Source organism: Panthera tigris, chromosome A2 (assembly GCF_018350195.1).
Source record: "Panthera tigris isolate Pti1 chromosome A2, P.tigris_Pti1_mat1.1, whole genome shotgun sequence".
Taxonomy (NCBI): Eukaryota; Metazoa; Chordata; class Mammalia; order Carnivora; family Felidae; genus Panthera; species Panthera tigris.
Window position 1 is genome coordinate 164,657,798 of NC_056661.1, and position 12,809 is coordinate 164,670,606.

The following is a 12,809-nucleotide window of genomic DNA, read 5'->3' on the forward strand; positions in this document are numbered from 1 at the left end:
GGCAGTCAATAAAGTGGAGCTAATATTGTTCGGAATGTCTAGAATCGGTTTGTTTTTTTTTTATCTTTAACCAAAACAGTATGAAAAAGGCCTGACAATTCGCATTTGAACTGCATCCTGAAAAATATTTGGGGAACGGGTTTCCAGGCACCGGCAAGAACAGGAAACGGCTCGGTGCCCACGCACAGGCCACGTGAACTTTGGGGCTCCAGTCATTGCGCAACGTGACGGCCGCCTGAGGGTCCCCAGGGGCTCCGGTCCTGTGAAACGCGCGCTCGGTCACCGTGTGCGAGCCCCTCATCGTGCTGGTCTCTCTGCTTCCCGCCAGGCGAGCACGGCCGGGCCACGTCCAGCCCGCAGGCCTCGGGGAGCGTCTCCCGCGGCAGGTGCCACCTGCTCACAGCCGCGGGCACCGAGGGGCGGGACCAGGGCCGCCGTCCCCGGAGCGGAGGGCAGGGCTCTCCCAGCCAGCCCCGCCCCCCCGCAGCTCGGCCCGCAGCTGAAGGGCCCTGCAGGCGATCCCCGCCCCCACCAATCGATCCCGCTCCTCCAGTCGACCCCCGTCCCCCGCCCCCCAGCCCAGCCCCCCCCCCACCCCCCGCCGGCCTCGCCCCCGGTCGACTTCCGCGACCTCCAGTCCAGCCCCGCCCCCTCGCTCAGCCCCGCCCCCCAGTCAACCTCCACTCTTCCCCGCCCCCCCCAGGCCAGTCCCCCTACCCCCTTACCCCCGCCAGCCCCGCCCCCCCAGTCAACCTCCACTCTTCCCCGCCCCCCCAGGCCAGTCCCCCTACCCCCTTACCCCCGCCAGCCCCGCCCCCCCAGCCAACCTCCACTCTTCCCCGCCCCCCCCCTTCCCCGGCCAGTCCCCCTACCCCCTTCCCCCGCCAGCCCCGCCCCACAGTCGACCTCCACTCCTCCCCGCCCCCCCAGGCCAGTCCCCCTACCCCCTTACCCCTGCCAGCCCCGCCCCCCCAGTCAACCTCCACTCTTCCCCGCCCCCCCCCGCCAGTTCCCCTACCCCCTTATCCCCGCCAGCCCCGCCCCCAGTCGACCCTCGCCCCCGCAGCGGCCCCCACCCCAGGCCGGCACGAGGCGGGGGGCAGGGCTCCTCCCCGCCGGCTCAGGTCGCGCGTGGACGCCGCCCGCAGAGGGCAGCAGAGGCACGGCGCTGGGCCGCCCGCCCAACGGCGACGCTCGGGTAAGTGGCACGCGGGGGGCCGGGGCCTGGCAGGCGGCGCGGCGGCCGCGGTGGCAGCCCGGGAGCCCCGGCGGGAGGTGACACAGCCCGCGCCCACCCCCCACCTCCCCCCTCCAGCGCAGGCGGCACTGGCCCAGCTCAGAAGGGCGGGCTGTCGGCGAGCAGGGGCAGCGGCAGCCGCGGAAGGGACAGGAGTCCGCACATCCGAGAGCTGCGGCCAGGGCGGCCAGGGCCTGAATGCAGCTCTGGGAACCGGTGCCGCCCGGCTCCTTCCAGCGGCCTCCTCGCGTCCGGAGCCCAAGCTGACGCGGTGGCCAGAAGCAGCCAGAGGCGGTGCTCGGGGCCCCCACCCGCCAGGGCAGGGGGCCCGGCGAGGCCCGGGAGGCAGACAGGCCGCCAGGTGCGGCAGGCCGGGCGGGGAGATGCCTCACTCCTCGAGGACTTGCTCGGGGACGGCGGGCAGGGGCTGAGACCCTGCGGCCCCGCGGTCACCGGTTGAGTCCCCTCATAGGCCTGCTTGGAGACACAGAATCCGGCGCTCGGGAGAATGCTCACGATCGCATAAGGGCACGCTGGCTCTCCCTGCCCGGGCTGCGTGTCCCTTGTTTTCAGGTGTGCCTTGACTCACTCCTAGACCCGGCTGGCGAATGCCCACGGTCCCGGAGACCCCTTGGGGGGTTTCTAGACGCGGATCCCAGCCTTGCTGGAGAGTCGATCCCCAGAACACCCGACCACCGCCCGACCTCCACCAATTAGCCATCTCGGAAACATCAGGTAATGTGGACTTCAGGGAGACTGTCCCCCTATGAGGGCTTCTCTGCGAAGCCCTGAACTTGGGGCATTCGGAAGGACCCCTGCAGCCCTCACCCCAGGTCTGCTGGTTCCAAGTTCACTGATAGTTTGCATCTGTCCTTCCCTGCAGTTGGGCGCTGCCTTCCAGAACTAGCAGTGTGCCCACAGGTGCTCCGGGGAGTCTAACTGGGGCTGTTAATTGAGCATTTGACTCGCACCTGTAAGTGCGTCCATCTGTGCTGAGACTCCGTGACGTCATTGTTTGGGGCGTGGGTGCCGTGCACCGTCTCCTCCGTGCAGCCTGCTAAGGTATTATTCCCAAGAGGCGGCTTTGGTTTCCAGCGCTGCCCCGATGAGCAGGTAAAATGAGCAATTTTGCATCCGTAGGAGGTATTTGGAGTTTAGCTATGAATTATGGAGTCTCGTACTCAGCTCTTAAGTTCTGCTGCGGTTCTATCCAAACCCAGAAAACAGCTTTGTTTCTTATTAATACAAGTAGAGACTTTTCAAAAATTCAAATGTTTTTCTGGGGAAATGTGTGCCTCTGTGTTGTGCGTGTGTGTGTCTGTGTGTGTAAAGAGACAAGCATAATTAATTTGCTGTCATTCCTTCTTTAAATTCCATACAAAAAGTCGTCACTCTTTTTTTTTTCTTTTTAACGTTTATTTATTTTTGGGAGAGAGATCTCGCACGTGCGGGGGAGGGACAGAGAGAGGGGGAGACACAGAATCCGAAGCAGGCTCCAGGCCCCGAGACATGGGGCTCAAACCCAGGAACTGCTGAGATCATGACCTGACACGAAGTCAGACCTTCACCAACTAAGCCACCCAGGTGCCCCCCCAAAATTGTCATTCTAAGGAAGAGAAGTTGTCAATGCAAAATGAACAAAGGCAGAGAAGGACAGATATTATATGTTTTCACTCATACGTGGATCTTGAGAAACTTAACAGAAGACCATGGGGATGGGGGAGGGGAAAAATAGTTACGAACAGAGAGGGAGGGAGACAAACCACAAGAGACCCTTAAATACAGAGAACAAAGTGAGGGTGGATGGGGGTGGGGGAAAGGGGAAAATGGGTGACGGCCACTGAGGAGGCACTTGTTGGGATGAGCAGTGAGTGTTGTATGGAAGCCAATCTGACAACTTGCTATATTAAACAAAAAATAAAAAAAATTTTAAAGCGAGGGGCTGGCTTAGTCGGTTAAGCGTCCGACTTGAGCTCAGGTCATGATCTCGCAGTCTGTGGGTTCGAGCCCCGCGTGGGGCTCTGTGCTGACAGCCCGGAGCCTGGAGCCTGCTTCGGATTCTGTGTCTCCCTCTCTCTCTCTGCCCCTCCCCTACTCTCTCTCACTCGCTTGAGCGCTCTCTCTCTCTCTCTCTCAAAAAATATACATTTAAAAGAAAATTTGTTTGATTTTAAAGAGAAAGGAAAAGAGTCTTCCTCGAGCCCAAGTTGGGACAGCTGCCCAGGGTACCTGTCTTCACAAAGAAGAGAGTCCTCTGGGGAAGGGTCATGTGGTACAGGGTTATACGTTTGTGTTTTTTCCTTTTCATGAAGAGTTACAAATCGTCATGACAAAGGACATTCCAAACAGTTACAGACTTTGTTTTATGTTTTTATTTTTTAATCTATTTTATATTTTTAGTGTGTGCAAGGCTGTATGAATTTAATCTTACGGGAACCAGGGAGATTTTTTTTTTTTTATGTCTGCAATGCTCCTTTTGGTTATTTATTTATTTATTTTTTAACAAAGCAGATGTACAGTGTGTGCACGGGACAGAAATAAAGCCCACGCTCGGAGGTTTTGCTGAGTCGTTCTGACCTTGGTAAATGTTCAAGTCTAGCTTCCCTGGGAGCCCAGGAGCAGGACCCACAAACATCAAAAGTTGAAATTTTCCTTTATCATTTCCCCTTTTTGATCAGTAATCTTTCCTCAGAAAGCATTGACGATCAACCTCATGTTTTCCGGTCCCTCGGTGCCAGGGTGCCTGGCTTGTCTGTCCAGGGCCCATCAAGTCCCTGTTGCTAGGTATGAACATAATGTATTTTTTCACCCCTAGTTCCTTGTTGGGGACTTACTGTAACAGAACTGGTGGGAGGCTTAAAAGTGATAACATGTTCTCTATAAAGTCCAACCGGTGAGCAAACAGTACGCGTGCTTGGCTTAGACTGTCTGTTTTTGCGTTTGGTAAAACATTTAAAACAATGACTCGTGGACAGAAAAAGAATTCTAGTAAGTACAACTTGAAGGAACCAACGTGATGTTGGAATCGACTTAGGCAGGAGAAAAAGCCAAAGAGTCTTGATTAAAAGGTGGGAAAATTCTTGATCATTCAAGAGGGAAGCTAGAGCGTGTTCCCACTGAGGAAACATACGCGTAACATACGTTCCATGGTGACTCTGGGGCAGAGACTTCAGAAATTCAGTCCCCCGTCAGGAGGTTATCTCAGGACCAGGAGAGGGGGCTGTGGGCGCACTCTGAGGGCTGGGAAACCTGGATGGGGTCTCTCCTTATCTCACATAAGGAAAGCGGGGCCTTGCTTGTTACCAGGCAGGAACCCGATGAGTCCAGGCTGCTGCAGGGCCAGCCAGCGGGTTTGTTGGTGGGGACTGGGAGACATAATAGCCAGTTATAGCCAGTTAGGGAGAAGCACTTCTCTGAAAAGCAGGCTTTCAGTTTTCTGGTAATTTCTACCTCATTAACCCCATGGGGCATGGAGTCAATTCCTCCCTGAGTTATGACTTTTCCTCAGTCTTGAAGAATTGGGGGTGATGGTGCTTTGGCTACTTCTTTGTCTCCTCGGGTGAGGTAGGTGTTGGGTAAAGAGCAGTTTTGGTAAACCTTAGCTGTAACGTGCCTACACGCAGGGCTAAGCAGAAAGTTCTAACCTGTAGGTCACTGCAGCAAGGGAAACAGAAGCAACACGGTGTCAGACATGTGGAGACTTTTCCGGTTAGAATTTCCCATCGTGAGTCCTTTGTTGCATTTCTATGGAGCGTGAGCGGAGCTCTGTCTTCTGTTACTGCTTCAGCCGATTTAGGGTGTGGTCGGGGCTTTGAAACAGAAGGATTTGACCTACTTGTAACTTTTGGTCCCTTGTGCTAATTGAGGGGTCATCAGAGATAGTTATATTTTTCTACATAGTTTGGCACTACGTGACGTTAATTTCATCCCCAAGTGTATTCCAAGCAATAGTAACGGTGTAGTCTGGGGTGGGAATCTCGAAAGTTGATCTGATCCCAGTGGGTATCCAAGAGAATGGATCAGTAAGCCAGTCTCTGCCACCTTAAAAAAGGAGGTGGGGGGCAGGGGCCTCTTGTACCCATGTGACTTGCTGCCTGATTATCTGGGTCCTTACTTCCCAGGAGTTCATCTAGGTGTCGCAAGTGGTGTTGGCTTTTGTACACACTCTGCCTTGTTCAGCAGGCAATAAGGTTAATTAATGAGAGGCATTTCTATGGAAACAAAAGGAAAACACAGGTAATGGTTGGAGCAAATTATAAACCCAGTGTCTGAGTCCTGGATGCTGCCAGTGAGATATCTGTATGACAGGCTTCAAGCATCCTCAGGCGGAGTGGGGGCAGGCAGCAGCAATCTGATGGATTTTTCTGGTTCGTAGTTCAGATGTCTCTGGTGATCCTGTGTGTGGTCCATAGAGCAACAGACACTAAGAGGGCCTCTACATGAGCCATTGTGGCCGTGAGTTTCCCGCACCTCCCAGTCCACGAACATGGAATATCTTTCCATTTCTTTGTGCCATCTTCGATTTCTTTCATCAGTGTTTTGTGGATTTCAGAGAACAGGTCTTTCACCTCCTTGGTTAAGTGAATTCCTGGGTATTTTATTATTTTGGGTGCTATTGTAAATGGGATTGTTTTCTTAATTTCTCTTCTGCAGCTTCATTATTAGTGTGTAGAAATGCAATGGATTTCTGTGCATTGATTTTGTATCCTGTGACTTCGCTGAATTAATTTATCAGTTCTGGTAGTTTTTGGTGGTGTCTTTTGTGTTTTCTACGTATGGTATCATGTCATCTGAAAATGGCAAAAAATTTGCTTCTTCCTTACCAATTTAGATGCCTTTTATTTCTTTTTCTTGTCTGATAGCTGTGGCTAGGACTTGCAGTACTGTGTTGAATACAAGTGGTGAGAGTGGACATCCTTGTCTTGTTCCTGACCTTAGAGGAGAGGCTCTTGGTTTTTCCCCATTGATTATGATACTGACTGTGAGTTTTTCATACATGGCCTTCACTATGTTGAGGTATGTTCCCTCCAAACCTACTTCGTTGAGGGTTTTTATCTGGAATTGATGTTGTATTTTGTCAGATGATTTTTCTGCATCTGTTGAAATGATCACGTGGCTTTTATCGTTTCTCTTATTGATGTGATGTACCATGTTGATTGATTTGTGAACATTGAACCACTCTTGTATCCTAGGACTAAATCCCACTTGATCGTGGTGAATGATTTTTTTAATGTATTGTTGGATTTGGTTTGCTAATATTTTGTTGATGATTTTTGTATCTGTATTCATCAGAGACAATTGGCCTGTAGTTCTCTTTTTTTGTGGTGTCTTTATCTGGTTTTGTATCAGGGTAATGCCGGCCTCATAGAATGAATTTGGAAGCTTTCCTTCCTCTTTTATTTTTTGGAATAGTTTGAAAAGAATAGCTATTAACTCTTATTTAAGAGTCTCATGCTCTACCGACTGAGCTAGCCGGGCAGTTGCTATTAACTCTTATTTAAAAGTTACATAGAATTTGCCTGTGAAGCCATCTCATCCTGGGCTTTTGTTTGGTGGGAGTTTTTTTTATTACAAATTCAGTTTTATTGCTGTTAATCAGCCTGTTCAAATTTTCTATTTCTTCCTTGTTCAGTTTTTGGAGGAGGCTGTAAGTTTCTAAGAATTTATCCATTTCTGCTAGGTTGTACAATTTGTTGGCACTTAACTTTTCATAATATTCTCTTACACTCCTTTGTATTTCTGTGGTGTCGGTGGTTATTTCTCCTCTGTCACTTCTGATTTTGTTCATTTGAGCCCCTTGCCTCCCTGTCCCTCCCTCCTCCTCTCTCTGTTTTTGATGAATCTGGCTGAAAATTCATCAAATTTTGTGTTTTATCAAAGGACCAGCTCTTGGTTTCATGGACCAGTTCTATTGTTTTTATATTTTGTTTTTGTTTTGTTTTTTTTTGGTTTCCATTTTGATTATTTCTGCTCTAATATTTATTATTTCCTTCCTTCTACTGATTTAGGGTTTTGTTTGTTCTTTTTTTTCCATAGCTCCTTTAGGCATATGGCTAAGTTGGTTTTTTGAGATTTTTTTTTCTTTCTGAGGTAGGCCTGTACTGCTATAAATTTCCCTCTTAGAACAGCTTTTGCTGCATGCCAAAGATTTTTGGACCATTGTGTTTAAATTTTCATTTGCATGTATTTTTTGATTTCATCTTTTATTTCTTGGTTGAACCATTTATTGCTTAGTAGATGCTATTTAACCTCCATGTATTTAGGGTCTTTCCAGATTTTTTTCTTGTGCTTGATTTCTACTTTCATAGTATTGTGGTCAGAAAAGATTCATGGTATGACTTTGGTCTTTTTAAATTTGTTGACAGTTGTTTTGTGACCTAATACATGGTCTATTCTGGAGAATGTTCCATGTGCGCTCGAAAATAATGTGTATTCTGCTGTTTTAGGATGGAATGTTCAGAATATATCTCTTAAGTCCATCTAGTCTAGTGTGTCATTTTAAGGCACTCTTTCCTTGTTGATTTTGTTTTTGGATGGTTGTTCCATTTATCTAAGTGGGATGTTAAACTTCCCTATTGTTGTGTTACTATGGATTATTTCCTTTATGTTTGTTATTAGCTGCTTTATGTATTTGGGTGTTTCCATGTTAGGTGCATAAATATATACAATTGTTCTATCTTGTTGGGTTCTCTTCATGATTATGTAGTGTCCTTCTTTGTCTCTTATTGTGGTCTTGCTTTAAAGTCTGTTTTGTCCAATCTTTTGCCACCCCAGGTTTCTTTTCACTTCTATTTTCATAATAAATACTTTTGCAATATGCATATGTCTTTAGGTCTCAAATGAGTCTCTTGTGGGTACCATACAGATGGATCTTGCTTTTAATCCATTCTGTCACCCTGTGTCTTTTGATTGGAGGGTTTAGTCCATTTATATTCAAAGTAACCATTGACAGATATGTACTTATTACCATTTTGTTACTTGTTTTAGTAGTTATTTTTGTTCCTTCCTTGGTCTCTTCTTTCATGATGTGTTGGCTTTCTTTAGTGATATTCTTATATTCCTTTCTCTTTATTTTTTTGCATATCTATTACTGGTTTTTCATTTGTGGTTATCATTCGGTTTGTATATAATATCTTATGCATATAGAATTCCATATTAATTTGATGGATGCTTCGGTTTAGACCCATTCTAGAAGCACTAAATGTTTACTCCTCACCCCCACCACATACACACATTTTAAGTATATGATGTCATACTTTACATTCTTTTATTTTGTGAGTCCTTGAGTAACTTTTGTAGATATACTTAATTTTGCTGCTTTTGTGTTTCCTACTCTTCTTACTCCTGCTTATGGTCTCTCATTTTCACTCAAAAGAGTCCTCTTTAACATTTCTTTTAAGGCTGGCTTAGTGGTGATGAATTCCTTTAACTTTTGTTTGTGTGGGAAACTCCTCTTTCTATTCTGAATGATAACTTTGCTGGATACAATATTCTTGGTTGGAAGTTTTTTGTTTTTGTTTTTTTTTTTCTTTCAGCACTTTGAATACATCATGCCACTCCCTTCTGGCCTGCAAAGTTTCTGCTGAAAACTCAACTGATAGCCTTATGGGGTTTCCCTTGTAGGTAACCGTTTTTTTGGTCTCATTCTGTTTTTAAAATTCTCTGTATCACTTCTTTTGCCATTTTAATTACTATGTTTCTTGGTGTGGACCTCCTTGGATTGATTTTTTTGTGGGCTCTCTGTGCCTCCTAGATCTGGATTGCTGTTTCCTTCCCCAGATTCAGGAAGTTTTCAGCTATTATTGCTTTAAATAAATTTTCTGCCCCCTTCTTGCTCTTCTCCTTTTGGGATCCCTATAATGCAAATGTTATTATAGTTGATGGTGTCTCCGTGTTCCCTTAGTCTATTTTCATCTTTTGTTATTTTTTTTCTCTCTCCTGTTCAGCTTGATTGCTTTCCATTACTCTATCCTACAGGTTGCTGATCTATTCTTCCGCTTCCTCTAGTCTACTATTTATTCCCTCTAGTGTATTTTTAATTTTTTAAGTTCACCTGTTGTATTCTTCATCTCTGATTAGGTTAGTTCTTTTTTGTATTTTTTCTCTCTTTGCTGAGCATCTCACTGATGTCCTCCAGTCTTTTCTCAAGTATCTTTATGACCATTACTTTAAATTCTCTATCAGCCGTGTTACTTATCTCCGTTTTGCTTAGGTCTCTTGCTGTGATTTTTGTCCCATTCTTTCCTTTGGGACATATTTCTCTGTCTCATTTTATCTAACTCTCCGTGTCTGTTTATGTGTGTTAGGACAGTCAGCTGTGTCTCTTGCTCTTGACAGCAATGGCCTTCTGAAGAAGCCCTGTAGCGCCCCGCAGTGCTGTGCGCCCCGTTCACCGGAACCCGGTGCTTCAGGGGTGTCTCCTGTTATGTTGCACGTGCTCTACTCTCGTGGCTGAGACTTTTTTTCCCTTAGTCCAGCCATCTGTAGTGGCTCTCTTTGCCTGTTGTGGGAAGAGTTTAGTCCCTGTGCTGTTAGTGGGCGAGTCTGGGGCCGCTTTAGGCTTGAGCTGAGTCAGACCAGGCATTCGTATCATGCGGTAGCATCGAACTGCAGGGTGCCTTCCCTGTGTTGTCCCCTGAGAAGGTTTCCTTGGTGGTGGGGGGGTGGGGTTTGGCTATAGTCAGAACAGCTCTCCGCCCCCAGTCCACTGCTGAGGCCATCGTCTGACTGGTGTGTGTGTGGTTATCTTTCCCTCTCCCTGCAGTGGGAGTCACTTTGGAGTAGTGCCGGCCCCTGTTGGGGCTGCTCGCACACTGCCAGGCTTGTGGTACCACTTTGGACAGGTTCTGGCCCAAGGGGTATTGGAGGGGGCAGGTCCACAGGAGGATGCAGAGCACTCGCGGTGCCAGCAAAGTGGCTGGTACTTAGGAAGAGATCTGCAGCAACCCAGGAAAACTCCCACTGAGCCAGGGATGGAGGGGTGGGTCCGAAGAAGTGTGTGGGGGCAGGGCACCCTGTTAGCCAGCCAGGTGGAGAGTGTTGGTGCTGCCCTGGTTCCCGCAGGTGTCTGTGTATCTAGGCTGGGGTGGGGGGCCACCTTCCCCCTCACATCCTATACAAGTGTACCTTTAAAATTCATCTATTCTGATCTTAGCCATCCTGACCACACATAAAATTCTTTCCAAAGATTCCCCTTTACAAACTTTCTACAACTTTTTTTTTTTTTCATTTAGACTTTGTTGTAAATTCTCCCTCTCTAAATCACTAGTCTCGTTTCAGGATAAAATTACTTTCTTTTCTCTCAACAAAAACTTATTCTTTATGCCTTTCTTACATATTTCCTACTTTGGCCACGCATAGAGCTTCTTTATCATTTCCAGCAGTATAATTACATTTAGCAGAATTTTTCTTTTCTTTTTACATTTAGCATATTTTTTTTTTTTACATTTAGCAGAATTTTAACTCTTGGCTACCATAGTGTTCAGTGAAAACTTAGTTACCAATTGTGAACTATTACACCAGAATTCTTTAGAGTGGGAAATTTATGAATATATTTTATGACTTCTAGACACGTGTGTTTTTCCATAGTGCAACTTTCAATAAAGCACAAAACATGTTTACCAGGAGACCCAAGTATCTTTAGATTCTCTGTAATAAGAAGGCAAAAGCAGATAAACCTAATGTTTAGTAATTAAGGTTTCAGTATTTTATCTTATTTGGAAAAAAGTTAGATATCCAGTGAATTCAACCCAATGTGTCATTCAATCTAGCAAGACTCCAGTGGTTTATGGTTTAAAGATCTTGGAAGCTTTTTAAAAGTTCACGAACATTTCCTTTAAAACTGACTAGCTCTGGGGCACCTGGGTGGCTCAGTTGGTTAGGTGTCCGACTTCGGCTCAGGTCATGATCTCGCCGTCCATGAGTTCGAGCCCCGCATCAGGCTCTGTGCTGACAGCTCAGAGTCTGGAGCCTACTAGGGATTCTGTGTGTGTGTCTCTCTCTGCCCCTACCCTGCTCATGCTCTGTTTCTCTCTCTCTCAAAGCTAAACATTAAAAAAATTAAAAAAAAACACAACTGACTAGCTCTTAACAATTACCCATGAAACCTTGAGACCAAATCAGCCATCATTTTAAGTCATTTTTGCTGACAGATTACAAGAGTTTCAACGTGAATCTGATACATTCAGGTAGAGTAAAAGCTGATTGTGTGTATTATATTTGACGTCGATAGTTCCAAAAACATGTCTATTTTCATTAAATCAATGGCTTGGAACTAGCATTAGCACCGAATGTGTTGCACATGTGTCCATCACAACATTAGTCAATTTGCTCCCTGCCGTCAACTTTAGCCGGGGCTCCTGGGGGGAAAGCTGAAATGAGCGGTTTGAGTCCAGGGGAGCCCTTGGGCCCCTTCATGCTGATTTGGGACATGCTCCGGTTTGAACCCCGTCAGGAGGTGGCCTGACAGCTTCCGGTCCTCGGAGGTGAGGGTAGGAGGGGCCGGTGGTGCCAGAGGTGCTGAGGGTGGTGTGGGGGCCGGCTGTGCGAGTGGCCCAGTGGTGGTTGTGCGGGAACAGGAAGGGGGACCGTAGAGGTGGGTGGGGTGCTGCCGGCCGGGCCAGAGGCCGATTCGAGGTTGGGACTAACATCTCTCCATTTCCATCTCCTGTCTCTCCCTCCTGCAAGACGGGCTTTCTCTCTGGCTGTTCTCAGCCGTCTGGAGGAGGCAGGACTGGAGGCAGTGGACGGGGCGTCAGTTGTGGTGCTTCTGTTTGGGGAAGTGGGTTTAGGATTTCCAGTGCCTGTTTTCCTCCTCCTCTTCCTCATCTTTCTGACTTTTGAGAAGGGCGTTGGGGGTCTTGGATTTGTGCCCATCCTTGTCTCTCTGGACCATCGGTTGACATGGGGCATCTTTATTACAGAGTCACCCCAAAAGCCTGAATGTAGGGAATTTCATCCCAGATCACATAAACTTGGAAAACATTTGGGTTAGTTTTTATCTGAGTTTTAGAAGCGATGGCCCCTAAACCAATTAAATAGAGCTCTCTTACGAATTAATTTTAGCAACACCATCTGGAAGTGGAGAAAAGATCTCCGTTATTACACATGGACATATAGACAAGATGCAAACAATACATAGCCTTTGTTTCACTAATATTTGTGGAGAAGACATTAAAGACCCGATTTCCGACTATCCCCCTTTTATCAAAACAAATCTAACTGCAAGATGGCATTATAATTTATGGGTCCATCAATTAGTTTTGGTTTTTTTTCCATTTTCCAGTCAGAACACAGCCAATTTTGCCCAAACATACCAAAAGCTGCAACAGCAAACAGAAGCCAAACGTAGCCCAGAGGACGTCCGTGAGCACTGATTGAACCAAACGGCTTCCTACTTTCCGGTCGCTTTCTCTGTGTGCACGAGAAAACAAATTCAGACGTGTGGAAAGAACCCCATTTGGGCCATCCGAGACTTCGATCTTCCCAGTTAAGTCAGCATTGCGAATAGAGGTCCCTACGTGTTGTGCGCAGAGCCTGCCAGAGCTCCCGTGGGTGGTGGGTGGTTTTCCGG

The 12,809-nt window shown here is 47.3% G+C and overlaps 1 long non-coding RNA gene across 11 annotated transcripts in view; it reads left to right on the forward strand.

Annotated features, from left to right (window-relative positions):
• The first annotated feature begins 1,043 nt into the window (after positions 1-1,043).
• LOC122235843 overlaps positions 1,044-12,809 on the forward strand; it is a 29,675-nt gene continuing 17,909 nt past the window's right edge. For 3 of the 11 annotated variants that reach the window (XR_006213917.1, XR_006213935.1, XR_006213931.1), the window contains exons 1-4: positions 1,044-1,198; positions 1,316-1,972; positions 2,121-2,299; positions 12,522-12,724. This is a non-coding gene — a long non-coding RNA (uncharacterized LOC122235843). Of the gene's footprint in view, positions 1,199-1,315; positions 1,973-2,120; positions 2,300-3,745; positions 3,819-3,929; positions 4,022-12,521; positions 12,725-12,809 lie in introns of all 11 variants that reach the window. The other 8 variants (XR_006213922.1, XR_006213919.1, XR_006213926.1 and 5 more) reach the window with 8 other exon arrangements.